The 13,578-nt window shown below is 40.5% G+C and overlaps 2 long non-coding RNA genes across 5 annotated transcripts in view; one reads left to right on the top strand and one right to left on the bottom strand.

The window, feature by feature from the left end:
* Nucleotides 1–5,461, bottom strand: part of LOC102152515 — an 87,729-nt gene extending 82,268 nt beyond the window's left edge. For all 4 annotated transcript variants that reach the window (XR_005359672.1, XR_005359673.1, XR_005359674.1 and 1 more), the window contains exons 1-2: nt 5,150–5,461; nt 4,520–4,641 (exon numbers count right to left, since the gene is read on the bottom strand). This is a non-coding gene — a long non-coding RNA (uncharacterized LOC102152515). The remainder of the gene's footprint in view (nt 1–4,519; nt 4,642–5,149) is intronic.
* A 5,365-nt stretch (nt 5,462–10,826) lies between these two features.
* On the top strand, nt 10,827–13,511 carry LOC119871876. Its single transcript, XR_005359677.1, has 2 exons — nt 10,827–11,900; nt 12,760–13,511. It is a non-coding gene; the product is annotated as an uncharacterized LOC119871876 (long non-coding RNA).
* The last annotated feature ends 67 nt before the right edge of the window (nt 13,512–13,578 follow it).

Genomic DNA, 13,578 nt, shown 5'->3' with positions numbered 1-13,578 from the left:
GGAGGAGCACTGGATTTCTTCTACTCACTCTGAACTAGGAGCCAGTACACTGGGGAAACTCTTAGCCCTTGGTTCTCAACCAAGGAAGGTGGATGGAGGTGGGGATATGTGAAGGGGAGGTGGATTTTGCCACCCATTGGACAGTTGGCAATACCTGGAGACATTTTTGGTTGTTACCACTGGGAGTTGCTACTGGTACCTAGTAAGTAGAGGCCAGGGAGACTGTCAAACATTCTACAATACAGGGGACAGTCTCCAAGACACAGAATTATCCAGCTCAAAATGGTCATAGTACAGAAGTTGAGAAAATCTCCTCTAGTATATTGGATGGTTTTGTCCAGGTCATAGTTTTTTTGTTGTTGTTGATCTCCGTGTCCTCATTTACAAAACAGGGATAGTAAAAAAAACATGCCTCTATCATCTCATGAGGTTGACAGCCAAATAAGGTAGCAGATCAAAAGTACCTTGAAATTTAATGTGCTTCAAAACAGAGGAATATAATCCTCATTATTAACTGATCTTTGCTGCTCTAGGAGCCACTTTCTTGGCATCTGTTGTCTTATTATTCTTAGACATGAGGTCTAAGATGCTTCTCCAGTTTGTGAGAATTACTTCAACATCTGAACTTATTAAATTAATTAAACAACAAACCTATATAAGCAAAGCAAACTCTAAGGCTGTAAATGCCTCAAGGTTATAAAATTGAAACCTAAGTATAACCTATCCTAAGAAGCAAACTAGGCTTTAAACTACAATCAATAGTTCCTTTACTTTGCTTCTGCCTTTTCTCTATAAAAATCTGTCCCTAGCTGCTCTCCATGGAGTGTTCCAAACCACTTTTTCATGCTGATTCAAATCAGTTTTTGTCCAGATAAACTCCTAAAAATTTTTAACATGCCTCAGTTTATCTTTTTAACAACCTCTAGGAGTTATGAACCTTGCTCTCAAACTCAAGTGTGCAAGAAATGTCTTTTATACGTTTAGTGTTAAAGTATATTTCTATTATAAGCCTACATCAGACAGGGGCTGAGCTCTCAAACTTGAACAGCAAGGGTCTCCCCTACATTTTCTTGAGGTTGCATTCTTGTTCCAGGGATTTCTGTAGGACCAGGGCCCTGGAGCTGAAACTCTTATAACCTCAGAAATCACCTAACTATGCTAGTATTCCCTGGAATGAGTCATTGCTTGTTGCGTGATCTGCCCACCTGGGTCACTGTAGGGTCCTCCTTGCTAGGTCCACTGCAATTTCTAATTGTCAAAGAAGGAAGAAGAATCATCCTGAATGCAGCCAATCAGGATCCATTCATTGTAAGTTTACTGTATCTTTATTCAAACTCTCTAGTCTAAATTTGATTCTTGGCCAAACATCGATCCATCTCTCCCTCTCTCATTCTCTCTCTCTCTTTCTCATTCCCTGCCCCACATCCCTCTTTCTTTCATTCAAGATTTACCTAATTATGAAAATTAATAAGACAGAAAACAACAAATGTTGGAAAGGATTTGGAGAAAGGGGAACCCTCTTGCACCGTTGGTGGGAATGTGAACTGGTACAGCCAGTCTGGAAAACCGTGTGGATGTTCCTCAAAGAGTTAAAAATAGAGCTACCCTAGGACCCAGCAATTGTACTGCTGGGGATTTACCCCAAAGATACAGATGCAGTGAAACACCAGGACACCTGCACCCCAATGTTTATAGCAGCAATGTCCACAATAGCCAAACTGTGGAAAGAGCCTCTATGTCCTTCAACAGATGAATGGATAAAGAAGATGTGATCTATATATACAATAGAATATTACTCAGCCATTAGAAACGACAAATACCCACCATTTGCTTTGACATGGATGGAGCTGGAGGGTATTATGCTGAGTGAAGTAAGTCAATCGGAGAAGGACAAACATTATATGGTCTCATTCATTCGGGGAATATAAAATATAGTGAAAGGGAATAAAAGGAAAGGAGAGAAAGTGAGTGGGAAATATCAGTGAGGGTGACAGAACATGAGAGACTCCTAACTCTGGGAAATGAACAAGGGGTGGTGGAAAGGGAGGTGGTGGTGGGGGATGTGGTGACTGGGTGACGGGCACCGAGGGGGGCACTTGATGGAATGAGCACTGGGTGTTATAGTATAGGTTGGCAAATTGAACTCCAATAAAAAAATATACAAAAAAAAAAAAAAAAACCACCCAGAATATGAAGGGAAAAAAAAAGATTTACCTAATTAGAAATAACCAATAGTGGTCACCATTTTTCCAGTTTTTGAGTACATCATTAGTAGAGTAATATACTGGGTTCCAGATAATTTAACAAATGGTGTTGGGACAATTGGTTTCAAAAAATGAGTTTGATCCATTGTACATCTTGCACTAAAATAAATTCCAGATGGATCAAAGATTGTTTTTAATGATTCATTAAAGTTGTAGAAGAAACATAAGAGAATTTGTTTTTATATAATCTTGCAGTGGGAAGAACCCTCTAAGTATGACATAAAATTCAGAATCCATAATAGAAAATTTTAGTCAATTTAAACTTGTAAAAACTTTAAAAAATTCTTCATAGAAAAAAATTCTTTAAAGTCAAGCAAATAAATTGGAGAAACATTCTTGACTTACATATTGCAATCCAAGGGCTAATTTCTTTAATATATAACATTTTCAACAATATTAAGAAAAGCATTCAATAGTATAAATGGGCAAATGATATAGGTAGTCTGTTTAAAGAAAGGGGAAAATAAATGGTTCTTAAATATATGAAAGGTGTTCAACTTCATTATAATAAAAGAAGTACAAATGAAAACTATATATGAGATACACAAAAGAAAAATTTGGATAAAACATTGGCTTGTTGAGAATTTGGGGAAACAATCAATTTCCAGGGTTGTTGGAGGGAATGTAAATAATATAATCTTTATTGATTAAATTTTTAAATTTATTCTTTGATCCAGCATTTCTGCATCTGGAAATTTATCTCATAGGTATAGTCACAAAAAGAGAAATAATACACATGCAAACAACCTATCTTCCACTGATAGGAGATGGCTTAAATAAATTTTGATACATCCAAAAAATAGAATATTATATAATCATAAAAGGAATAGGCAGCTCTATACAGAAGTACTGATATGGAACAATCTCCAGGATACATTATACAGTTAAAAACACCAACAGAATAATCTGTGTAGTGTGCTACTATTTGTGTAAATAACAGAAGAATTTAGAAATGTATATAGTTATATATTGGCATACATTATATCTCAAAGAATATTCAAAAGCCTGTTGCCTCTGGGAGTCAAAAGCAGAAAAGAGCTTTAGTATTCATTGAAAACTTTTGTACCTTTTCAGTCTTGTATTATCTTTTACATAGTAATGGCAACACCAGCTCTAGCTCCTGCCTCTGTGGGCTCCAAATGGCCTTATATCTTCCTACCTATAGACACCTTGGCATCTGCTTAGGAGTTGGGTTTTCCTTGCATGTCTACAGTTACATCTTTGTACCTGGTACGAGGACCTTCCTTCCTTTCCTGAAGCCCAGCTTTACATTTACATTCTTTGCTGTATATAACCTCCAGAATATTGTGTGGTGTCAATAAGAGAAGGCCTGCACTAGGTAAGACCAGTCTCCAGCAGAAGATCACATGGCAGAGTGAAGTCAGGATCAGGAGTTAGAGAAAGAATACAGTGGAGTTACCTTCTGTCAGTCACTTTTTCTCTTTGGCCCTTGTCTTTTTACTTGTAAAATTAGTTTATATTAGATAACATCCAAGGTGTTGTAGTAGTTCTAAATTGACTTCCCATGTTCCTAGTAAAGTCAGTATAGAAGACACAGACCGTGGAACCATAGTATGTGGGTTCAATCCTAGCCTTGCTACTTATTAGCTGTGTCCTTAGGCAAGTTTTTTTTTTTTTTAAGATTAATTTATTTATCTTTAGAGAGTGAGAGAGAGTGCTGGGAAGAGGGGCAGAGGGAGAGAAACCCCTGCAGACCCCTGCTGAGTGTGATCATGACCCTGGGCTTGATCTCAAGACCCTGAGATCACTACCTGAGCTGAAACCAAGAGTCAGGCACTTGAGTCAGGCACAACCAACCACGCCACCCAGGCACCCCTGGGCAAGTTTTTTTTTTTAACTTCTTTGTGACTATTTCTTCATTTGTAAAATGGAGATGACAATACTAGAACCTGACTTGTAAGGATATTGGGAGGATTAAGTGAGTTGCTATGTTTAAAATTCTGAGAAGACTGCCTAGCACATTTAAGCACTACTGAAGTGTGGCTGTTTCTTCCTCTTTTCCTCCTCCTCATTATTATTATCACTATTGATTTTGGGGAGGCTCAAAGGATTGTGCAAGGTATGGCCTGGGTTACCTAAGCCTGAATAAAGAAATGATTCCTTGCTACATTGAGAAGTATTAGAGCTCTAGATAAGTCCTACTTTCAAATGAAGCATGAATAGAAAAGGATCTGTAGGTCTCACCCTACCTCTGACAGCTTCAGTCGATCCATGCATCACTTTCAAATACTTACTGTATAATGCTTCAGGGCCCGCTGAGGAAATATGCAGTCTAGTCTTCATTCTTGAGTTGTTAACACTGAACATTCTTGAGTTGTTAACAACAGAAAGGGCAGCTTTCTGATAGATCAGGCAACTAAAAGAAGAGGAGAAAATTTCATTTACTGAGATGCACTATGGGTTATGTGTTGAATCTTTTGCAAAAACATTCTCATTTAGCTGTGTCAACATAAACTAGTACTGTATTGATTCTTAAATTGTGACAAGTAGCTTGCAAGTATAGAGGAAATTCTGAGATAAGATACCAAGAGACTGATCAAGGTGTTTGCAAAATTCCTAATGAATCAACTTAACTACTTGTTAAATATACATATTCTCAAGCTGCACCCTACATCTACTAAATCTGAATGTCCAGAGGTGAGACTCCAGGAAGCTATATTTTTTAAACTTTAAAAAGAAAAAATTTAAATAAATAAATAAATAAATAAAATAAAAAATTTAAGTAGGCTCCATGCCCAACATGGCGCTTGAACTCATGACCCTGAGATCAAGAGTCACACGCTCTCACACACTCCACCAACTAAGCCAGCCAGGTGCCTCCAGAAAGCTATGTTTTTACCAGGGTTTCAGGCAATACCTCTCACCAGAGAAATTTTGGAAACCTGGGTTAGAGGATATCTTGAAGGGCCAAGAAGAGAGAGTTCTATTCTCCACATCTGAGAGTTTTCATTTGCCTGTCACAAAGCAAATGAGGAATGAACTGGGTAGGAGCCAGCAATAGGCTCTCGTTGCCTTCCTGGGAGCACAGTTGTGACTTTAACCTAAGAGATTACACTCTCACGTGCTTTTCTCCTTTGAAAATCACTCAAGGAGGCTATAGTGTGCGTCTTGATCCCCTTGCTCCATACTCGATTGATAACAAGGGTTGCTTGGTTTTTAGAAAAACCTCTTTGAGCTGTGTTCTCACGCACTGTGACGTCAGCAGAACCCCCAAGACTGAATTATAGCTTTGCATTCCATCAAGAATCATGTATTATTCTCTATGTTATCCATCATTGCTTCCCACTGCTCAGAAGACAGAGTGACAGCAATACACACAATGGGCAAGCACCTGAGGTGCTTTAAACCTATCAATAATAAGCACTGTTCTCAGAAAGATTTTGCTCTGTGGAAAAAGCAGAATGGAACAGCCTTTCCAATGACCGGCAGAGGCTTTGAAATTGTTTCCCATTAAATGTGCAAATTCTGAAGGCACAGAATTCAGTTACCACCTCATTTGTGTCCTAGGGATTTGGTTTGGACTAAATCAAATAAATATATCTGTTCATATTAAATACAAAATGATTATTGGATGTGTTGCTTCTTACATTTAGCTGCATACAAACACAGAATTCAATCTATGTGAAATTAATGAGTTGATGGTGAGTCTGATGTATGTGTTTAATCAGAAAATTACATTCAGGGCACTTGAAAGCATATTAATTGAAGTTTATTAAGAAGGCAGTAGGTATTTAGATACAAACACAAATGCAAAATATATCAATACCCGTACCTGTAATTATCTATCACTATTGCCTTGCAAACTCAAATGAAACATAACGCATGCTTGGGTCATTTTAGACATTAGAAATGTTTGATAAAGATATTTTATTTTAGTTTTCCTTTTAAACTGGATTGAGTTACACAGTTAAATACAGAGAATATGTACTTGTAGTTGTACTAATGAAGGGAGGCCACTAGTAATTGGCATATAATATTTCCTCTGATATTATTAGCTTACAAATTTCTCAGGTTAAGATGAATATAAAACATTCCTTTACCCAGCTTGATTCTTTGTATAAATAAAGAAAACAGGCTCTTGACACAATGCTTCCCATAAATGCTATCATAATAAGACATATTTACAAATCAAACATAGCAATGACCAATCAGCACCTTTAAGCTTCTCCAATTTATTCCGAGGGAAATACAATAGCCTTGGTTGATATTTGTGGTACCTTCTTGTATCACTAGATATAATGGACTTACTACTCACCAAATGGGCAAATGTTGATCTGGCTTTCTCAAATACGTGGATTGAGATTCCTGTTTTGCATTTCTTTTTTTTTTAAATTTTATCAAACGTTTAAAGAAGAAACCATACCTATTCTCCTAAAGCTGTTTGGAAAGATAGAAAGAGATGGAGTACTTCCAAATTCGTTCTATGAGGCCAGCATCACCTTAATTCCAAAACCAGACAAAGACCCCACCAAAAAGGAGAATTACAGACCAATATCCCGGATGAACATGGATGCAAAAATTCTCAACAAGATACTGGCCAATAGGATCCAACAGTACATTAATTTTAAAGATTTTATTTATTTATTCATGAAAGACACACAGAGAGGCAGAGACATAGGCAGGGGGAGAAGCAGGCTCCCTATAGGGAGCCCCATGAGGGACTCGATCCCAGGACCCCAGGATCACTCCCTGAGCTGAAGGCAGACGCTTAACTGCTGAGCCACCCGGGCTCATTTTCATTTCTTTAGCTGTGTATCTACCATTTCTTTCTCTCTACTAATCTAAATATCTTCATATTTGAGAACCCCTGCTCACATTCACCTGACATAAGGCCTAAAATAAGGCAGTGAAAAAGTTGCCATTTCCAAATATCTTTGTGGAGGCAATCAATATCTGAAAGCTTAATTGCATTTTTTAAAAAGATTTTTTATTTATTTACTCACAAGAGACGCAGAGAGAGAGAGGCAGAGACACAGGCAGAGGGAGAAGCAGGCTCCATGCAGGAAGCCCGATGTGGGACTCGATCCTGGAACCCCGGGATCACACCCTGAGCCAAAGGCAGATGCTCAACCACTAAGCTACCCAGGCGTCCCTGTATGGCCATTCCGATTATTAAATTGTTTTTTAAAGATTTTATTTATTTATTCTTGAGAGAGAGAGAGAGAGGCAGAGATACAGGCACAGGGAGAAGCAGGCTCCATGCAGGAAGCCCAACGTGGGACTCAATCCCGGGACTCAGGGATCATGTCCTGGGCCTAAGGCAGGCTCTAAACCACTGAGCCATCCAGGGATCCCCTTAACTGCATTTTTATGCATTCAGTGGATTTTGGGCAGAGTGTGAACAAGGGCACAGTCCATTCAGCATCTCTAAGGTCAGCATCTTTCCATGATGCTGCACAGGGAATGAAAGGGGGTAATTCTCAACTCTCTGACAGATTGGGGGTACAGCCAACTGTCAAATGTTTACCCTTCCTCAGGAACTCTGCTGAACTCTTGACATCCATCATCTCATTTAATCCTCATAACTACTATATGAAATGGACATTATTTCTTTATTTAACAAGTGAGGAAATTGAGGCCAACACAGATATGTAGCATGCTTAAGATTCAGACATAGGAAAAAACTAAGATGACAAAGAGGAAATTTCATGGGCTAGAAACGCCAGGGGTGGGAGTTGAACTTAGCATGGACCATCATCTTCAAAACACACTCTGTACTCTGCTGGACTACTCTCTTTTTGCATAATTATGCCATGTATCTTCCTATAGCTTATAAGTTTATTTTAAATTATGGAATTGGTTATCATTCCCTTGGTAGCCTGATTTTTAAAGTCCTTTTCTCAGCAGAGTATCAGAAAAATTGGGGGAACATCCAAAGGTATTTTATTCATATCAAGGAGCTAGGAATTTTGTTTTTTCCTCAGCATCCAAGTTTTCATTCCTTTTGTGTATATATTATCAGATATATTTTGCTTATTAACTTTTCTTTGTTTGCACAAACTTTCCTATAAGAAATGTAAGTCTTTGCCTAGCAGTGTTGACTAGTGGTTATAAGCATAGCTCTTAAGGCAGGCTCCTTAGTTCAGAAACAAACTATTGCATTTATTATTCAACCTTGGGCAAGCAGTTTACGAAGTCTCAGTATCTTACTCTGATGGTAGGTATCTATGGATTAAATGAGATAATGCAAAGACAGAGACTGGCATCCAGTAAGAACCTGAAAGCATTAGCTACTATTATTTGTATAAGCATTAGGCTTTAACTCAAGACTATACCAAGAAGGCTAACTATAGGGTACCATTCTCTTGTCCCTTTGCAGTTAATCGAAAAGATAAGATCCTTAAACCTAGAGGCAGAACAAGGTCATCTCCCAGGATTAGGTCAAATAATGGTGTCCCAGTGAATTGGAAGCAGACAGATCATCTCAGTCCTACTATTAGCTGTGTGACTTTGGGCAAGTCATATTCGGCCTTCACTTTCCCCTTGTCTCAGACATGGGGAAATCAATTTGTCCCCTGAGATTCCTACTAGTGTTATTCTTTGAAGCACCCATGTAATCATGAGTACTCACTTCCAAGAGCTTGTAATTTCCATGCCCTACGTGAACACCATCTTTTAGCCCAGGAAGCCAGGAGCTCAGGTTGCTCCTGAACTTAGCACTTGGATGCCCAGAGCAGCTGCTAACACCCCCAGCCGAGCCCCACACCTCCTTAATCTGAAATCCTCATTAGCTCCAACTGCAGGCCATCTATTACCTCACGCCCATAATGGGAGTTAATTTCTGTTGGGATCAGATGGTCTTCCCCCTGGAAATTTTTATTCATATTTCTTTCCTGTTTTGTGATTCTCAATCGGAGTTTTCTAATAACAGATCATTTCTTTTTGTCTAACTTTAATCTGGTCCTGCTTGACAAGCCCCATCCTTTTCATTGAAGGGTAAGACCACTTAAAGGAAGGCCAATAAGCCTTTGCGCTGCTCGGCCGGCTAGGGTGATTTGTCACCCGGTGCAGTGGTGGTCACACCAATGGATTTATCTCAAGGTAAATGGAGATGCTGAGACCCGGGACCTGGAGCTTTGATTAAGGCGCCCTTTTTGTAGTGTTGATAGATGTTGCTTGTGTTTATCTATTTGAAATGCCACTAAATCTGTGAATACAATGGAAAAAGAGAGTACTTTGCTGCTGAAAACATATTAGTGATTTATGTTTCAGTAAGAAGCACAATAAAGAGACAGAGGCTATTAAGAGCAGCTATTTTCATGAGAAATAGTTCTGCTTTAAAACATTATTAACCCCACCTTGATAAAGACTTACATGCATGCATAATCATGTTTACTTACCCCTTTAGTTTGGTGCGATATGCATTTGAAGCACACATTCTCTAAATATTAAGAAGTTAGCAGAATATTTACAGCAAAAGACACTTCACCTAGGACTGTTCTGCATGTAAATTTCCTTCTCTCAGGATAGGGACACATAATAAACTTATCGAGGAAGATTTGGAGTTTATATGGACTTCATATTGTTCAAAGCACTCTCAAATCCTGCTCACCATCATTTTCTATGTCTACACACACACACACACACACACACACCCCACCCCCGCTGCCCTGCACTGTAGTAGATATAACCAGTACGGTGACACATAAAGATTATAATGCATGGATATAACTTATAACATGAATCAATGTCATCAAGACGCACCCATTTAAATGAATAGGGTCAGATGAGAGTGCTGTATCACCCTGACTTGTGTGACAGTTACAAATGCATCACCTCGTATGCATAATAGGAGTGTACAAACCAGAAGAGATTTGTAAACTTGGTTCATTTCAAGCAGAACTGACCCACAAGAATGGAAACAAGAGAAAAGGCAACCAGGTTGAAGCTGTCGGGGAAATAAGTGATTCTGCATTTTGTGGTTTCTAAAAACCCTAACGAGGATTTGGTGTCCTTCCAGCTCCACTGGGGACCCGAGTACCGATCAGACCAGGCTCAGCACGCTGGCTGTTTATGTACCACGTTCACTTTTAAAGGTTGCAGTGCTTGCACGGAGTAGAGGTGGGGATAACAAACGAGGATTGGAGGGTGGGGTACCCAGGCTGCCTGGAGGGGTGAGTTTGAGGTGTGCGATTCTTACCAAGTCTGGGGTGGTGGTGGGAGGGGGAACCCAGGCGAGTAGGGCCTGGCAGAGTTAGCAGTGTTCAGAGCGCAATTAAGTGTTTGGACGGTTCTGTGCCGTGTGCTCTGATTTATTGATACGTTCCGGGGATTGCTCCGCAGCCGGGTGAGCAGCGTGGGGGCGGGGGGGGGGGGGAGGCCTGGGGCGGTGCGCGCAGGGGAGCCCGAGGCAGGCCGCGGGGTCTGGGGCTTGGCCCCACCGCGCGCCGGTGTTGAGCGCAGCGCTTAGCGGAGGCCACACCTGCACCTCATTTGCTTCTGAGCGGCGCCATGACCCGCCTGCTGATGGGGCGCCTTCCCTTTCGTCCTCGGGATTATGACAAGTTATTAATTGCCACCATTAGCCGCAGCAGCCTGCCCGAGATCTCTGCTGCTCTCTGGAGGTGAGAAACTGCGCGTCTGAATGCGGAGGGAAGAGGCTCCGAGCGGCGCGGGGCAAACTGAGCAACAATCTGCCCAAAAGGGATTGTGAGATGGTGAATAATTTATTAGAAAACATTTTTCTTTGTCCTTCCCACAGACCCACAAATCCTCCCCAAGCGCTCTTTACCAGCCTTGCAGATAATGTACTTACACATCTCAGAGCCTGCTAAATAGACTGAAGAGGCCATCGGGTTCACCCTCCACACTGCGGCTGCCAGGACCGCGCACACCCAACGCGCGGCCTCTGCCAAGGGCCGGCTGATGGAGGTGAGGTAATTAGATGCGTTTGCAGAGGCAGATATGAAAAGCTGGTGGATGCATGGCCGCCCCACCTCCTTCCAGCTCCTGCTTCCCATACAGAACAGGTATATCCTCCCACACACAACTCCACAATTTCATTCCTTACTATAAGTATTTATTGAGTTTCTACTATAATTGAGAGTCGCTCTGTCCCTGGCACCTTCTGGATAAAAGGAAGGCCACACCATCTTCACAGCCATACATGTACTCCTTTGACAGAACTGTGAGCCTATGGTACTGGGGATGTAAAGAGGAAAGACTCAGGCCCTGTGCTCAAATTGCTGGAAGCCTGTGTTCATGCAGTGACACTAGGGCAGGCGGAGTGAGATATTGTAAGCTCTCCATTCCCAGAGATCTTCATAAGGAGGAGAAATAGTCCTATCTCCTCAGAGGTTTTAGAACAACACAGTTTGAAATCAGGCCAAGCATATGTAAAAGAAGTATCTTCTCAGTCACAGTTTTTATGATACCATGATCTTTTCCACCTTAAAATGATGCTCTGAGATCTGTCTTTCTAGGGATTTGGTGGATCAATTAAATCATTCAACAAACTTTAGGTAAGCGCTTACTACATGCCATGCCTCATGCTGGTCTCTGGGGATCCAGTGGTAGATGGGTGTGTTACCTGACATCCTGGAGGACTGCTCAGATTCTGAAGAGACAGCACCAAGCCTGCAGGTGCCTGCAGATGAGACTGGCTGCCTCCATTGTGTAAGTTTGAATGTGCTTTAATGACAAGCATGACAAGTGTTCTGATCCTCCTGCAGTTACTGACAGCCCCCATCTAATGGGCAAATTATATATCAAATATAGGAGTACACACACAGAGTAGAAGACTAACATGTCAAAAGGGGATATAATCTGTGAAAGACCCATTAATCCACCTATTTATTTGACCAACACATTTTGAGTACCAACATGAGTCAGACCCCATGCCTGGTGCCAGGCATCTCACACCAACCAGCCATGGCTCTGTGGAGGCACACAGACCAGTGTGGGATATGGTCTAGTGTGTAAAAAATTATAATTCTGTGGAAAATACTGAGAAAAGGTATCAGGCGTTCTTGAGGAAGAGCAGAAGAAACAAGTGGTTCAGGCTTGGGAAGGTGCACGAGGGTGTATAGATCAGAGAAGTTTCCTCAAGGCAGCAATGTGCTAGTTGGGTTTTGAAGAATGAGTGGGCCTCACTGAAAGAATGCAAGAGAGAGGAAGATGGGGAAAGGAAGATGAGAAAAATATGGTAAGCAATATACTTAAGCTATACTTCACTAAGCAAAGAGTATTGGTTAATTGGAATCATACATTTATCCATCCATTCATTCAAAGAACAGTGAAGCCTACTATGTTGTTATGGACTGAATGTCCCCCTAAAATTCATATGTTGAAGCCTTAACCGCTGTGTGGGTGTATTTAGAGTAAGGAAGTAATTAAGGTTAAAAGAGATCAGCAGGGTAGGGCCTTGATCTGATAGGATTAATATCCTTTTAAGAGACACCAGAGTGCACATACGCACACGTGCTCGCACACGCGCACGCAGATACTCTCTCTCTCTCTCTCTCTCTCTCTCCAGGCACAGGCATCAAGGAAAGGCTATGTGAGAAGACAACTGTCTGCACACCAGGAAGAGAGCTCTCACCAGAAATTGACCACGTTAGCACCTTGATCTTGGACTTCTAGCTTCCAGAACCATGAGAAAATTAATTTCTGTCATTTAAGTTATCCAGTCTATGGTATTTTGTTATTGCAGCCCAAGTACATGGGCTAATATTACAAGCTTCTAGCACTGTACCAAGAACGAAGTAATCAAAGATAAATAAGACCATTTATTTCCCACAAATGCTCAGGGCTATGTAGGAGAAACTGACCAACAGACAAACAATAACCAAAGTAAATATTCTGGTGGATTACTTGATCACCTGTTTGAAATCATCATGATTTATTTTCTTAAGTGAACAACAATTTTATCTGCTCTTAAACACATTTCAGTATGATTGAAGAATTCAATGGAGCCATTAATACTATTTACCAATATTTGAATTTCTTTTCACTCTAGGCAAATTCACAAAAAGTTAACTGGGTCTATATAATTTGCTTTAAAAACTGAATTGTGATCAAAAGTGATAGGTATCACTTGCAGGCAGAAACCTTTAAAAGCCAGTGAGTGATTTTGCCAAGTTTCCTTCTCCTGGATAGATAGCAACCATCAACATCCCACGTGTGGGAGGCTCTATCAGCCCACATCTCCATGTAAGACCATTAGGAGCAGAAGACCTATGAAGAACAGGCAGTGTGAATAAGAAATAAACATTTTTTGTTTTAAGGCACTGACATTTGACATTTATTTGTTACTATAGCACAATCTAGCCTAGTATGATTAATATAAGAAAGA

This window comes from Canis lupus, chromosome 5, assembly GCF_011100685.1.
Source record: "Canis lupus familiaris isolate Mischka breed German Shepherd chromosome 5, alternate assembly UU_Cfam_GSD_1.0, whole genome shotgun sequence".
Classification (NCBI taxonomy): Eukaryota; Metazoa; Chordata; class Mammalia; order Carnivora; family Canidae; genus Canis; species Canis lupus.
The sequence above is the reverse complement of the archived record's forward strand: the minus strand, read 5'-3'. Positions and strand labels throughout refer to the sequence as shown.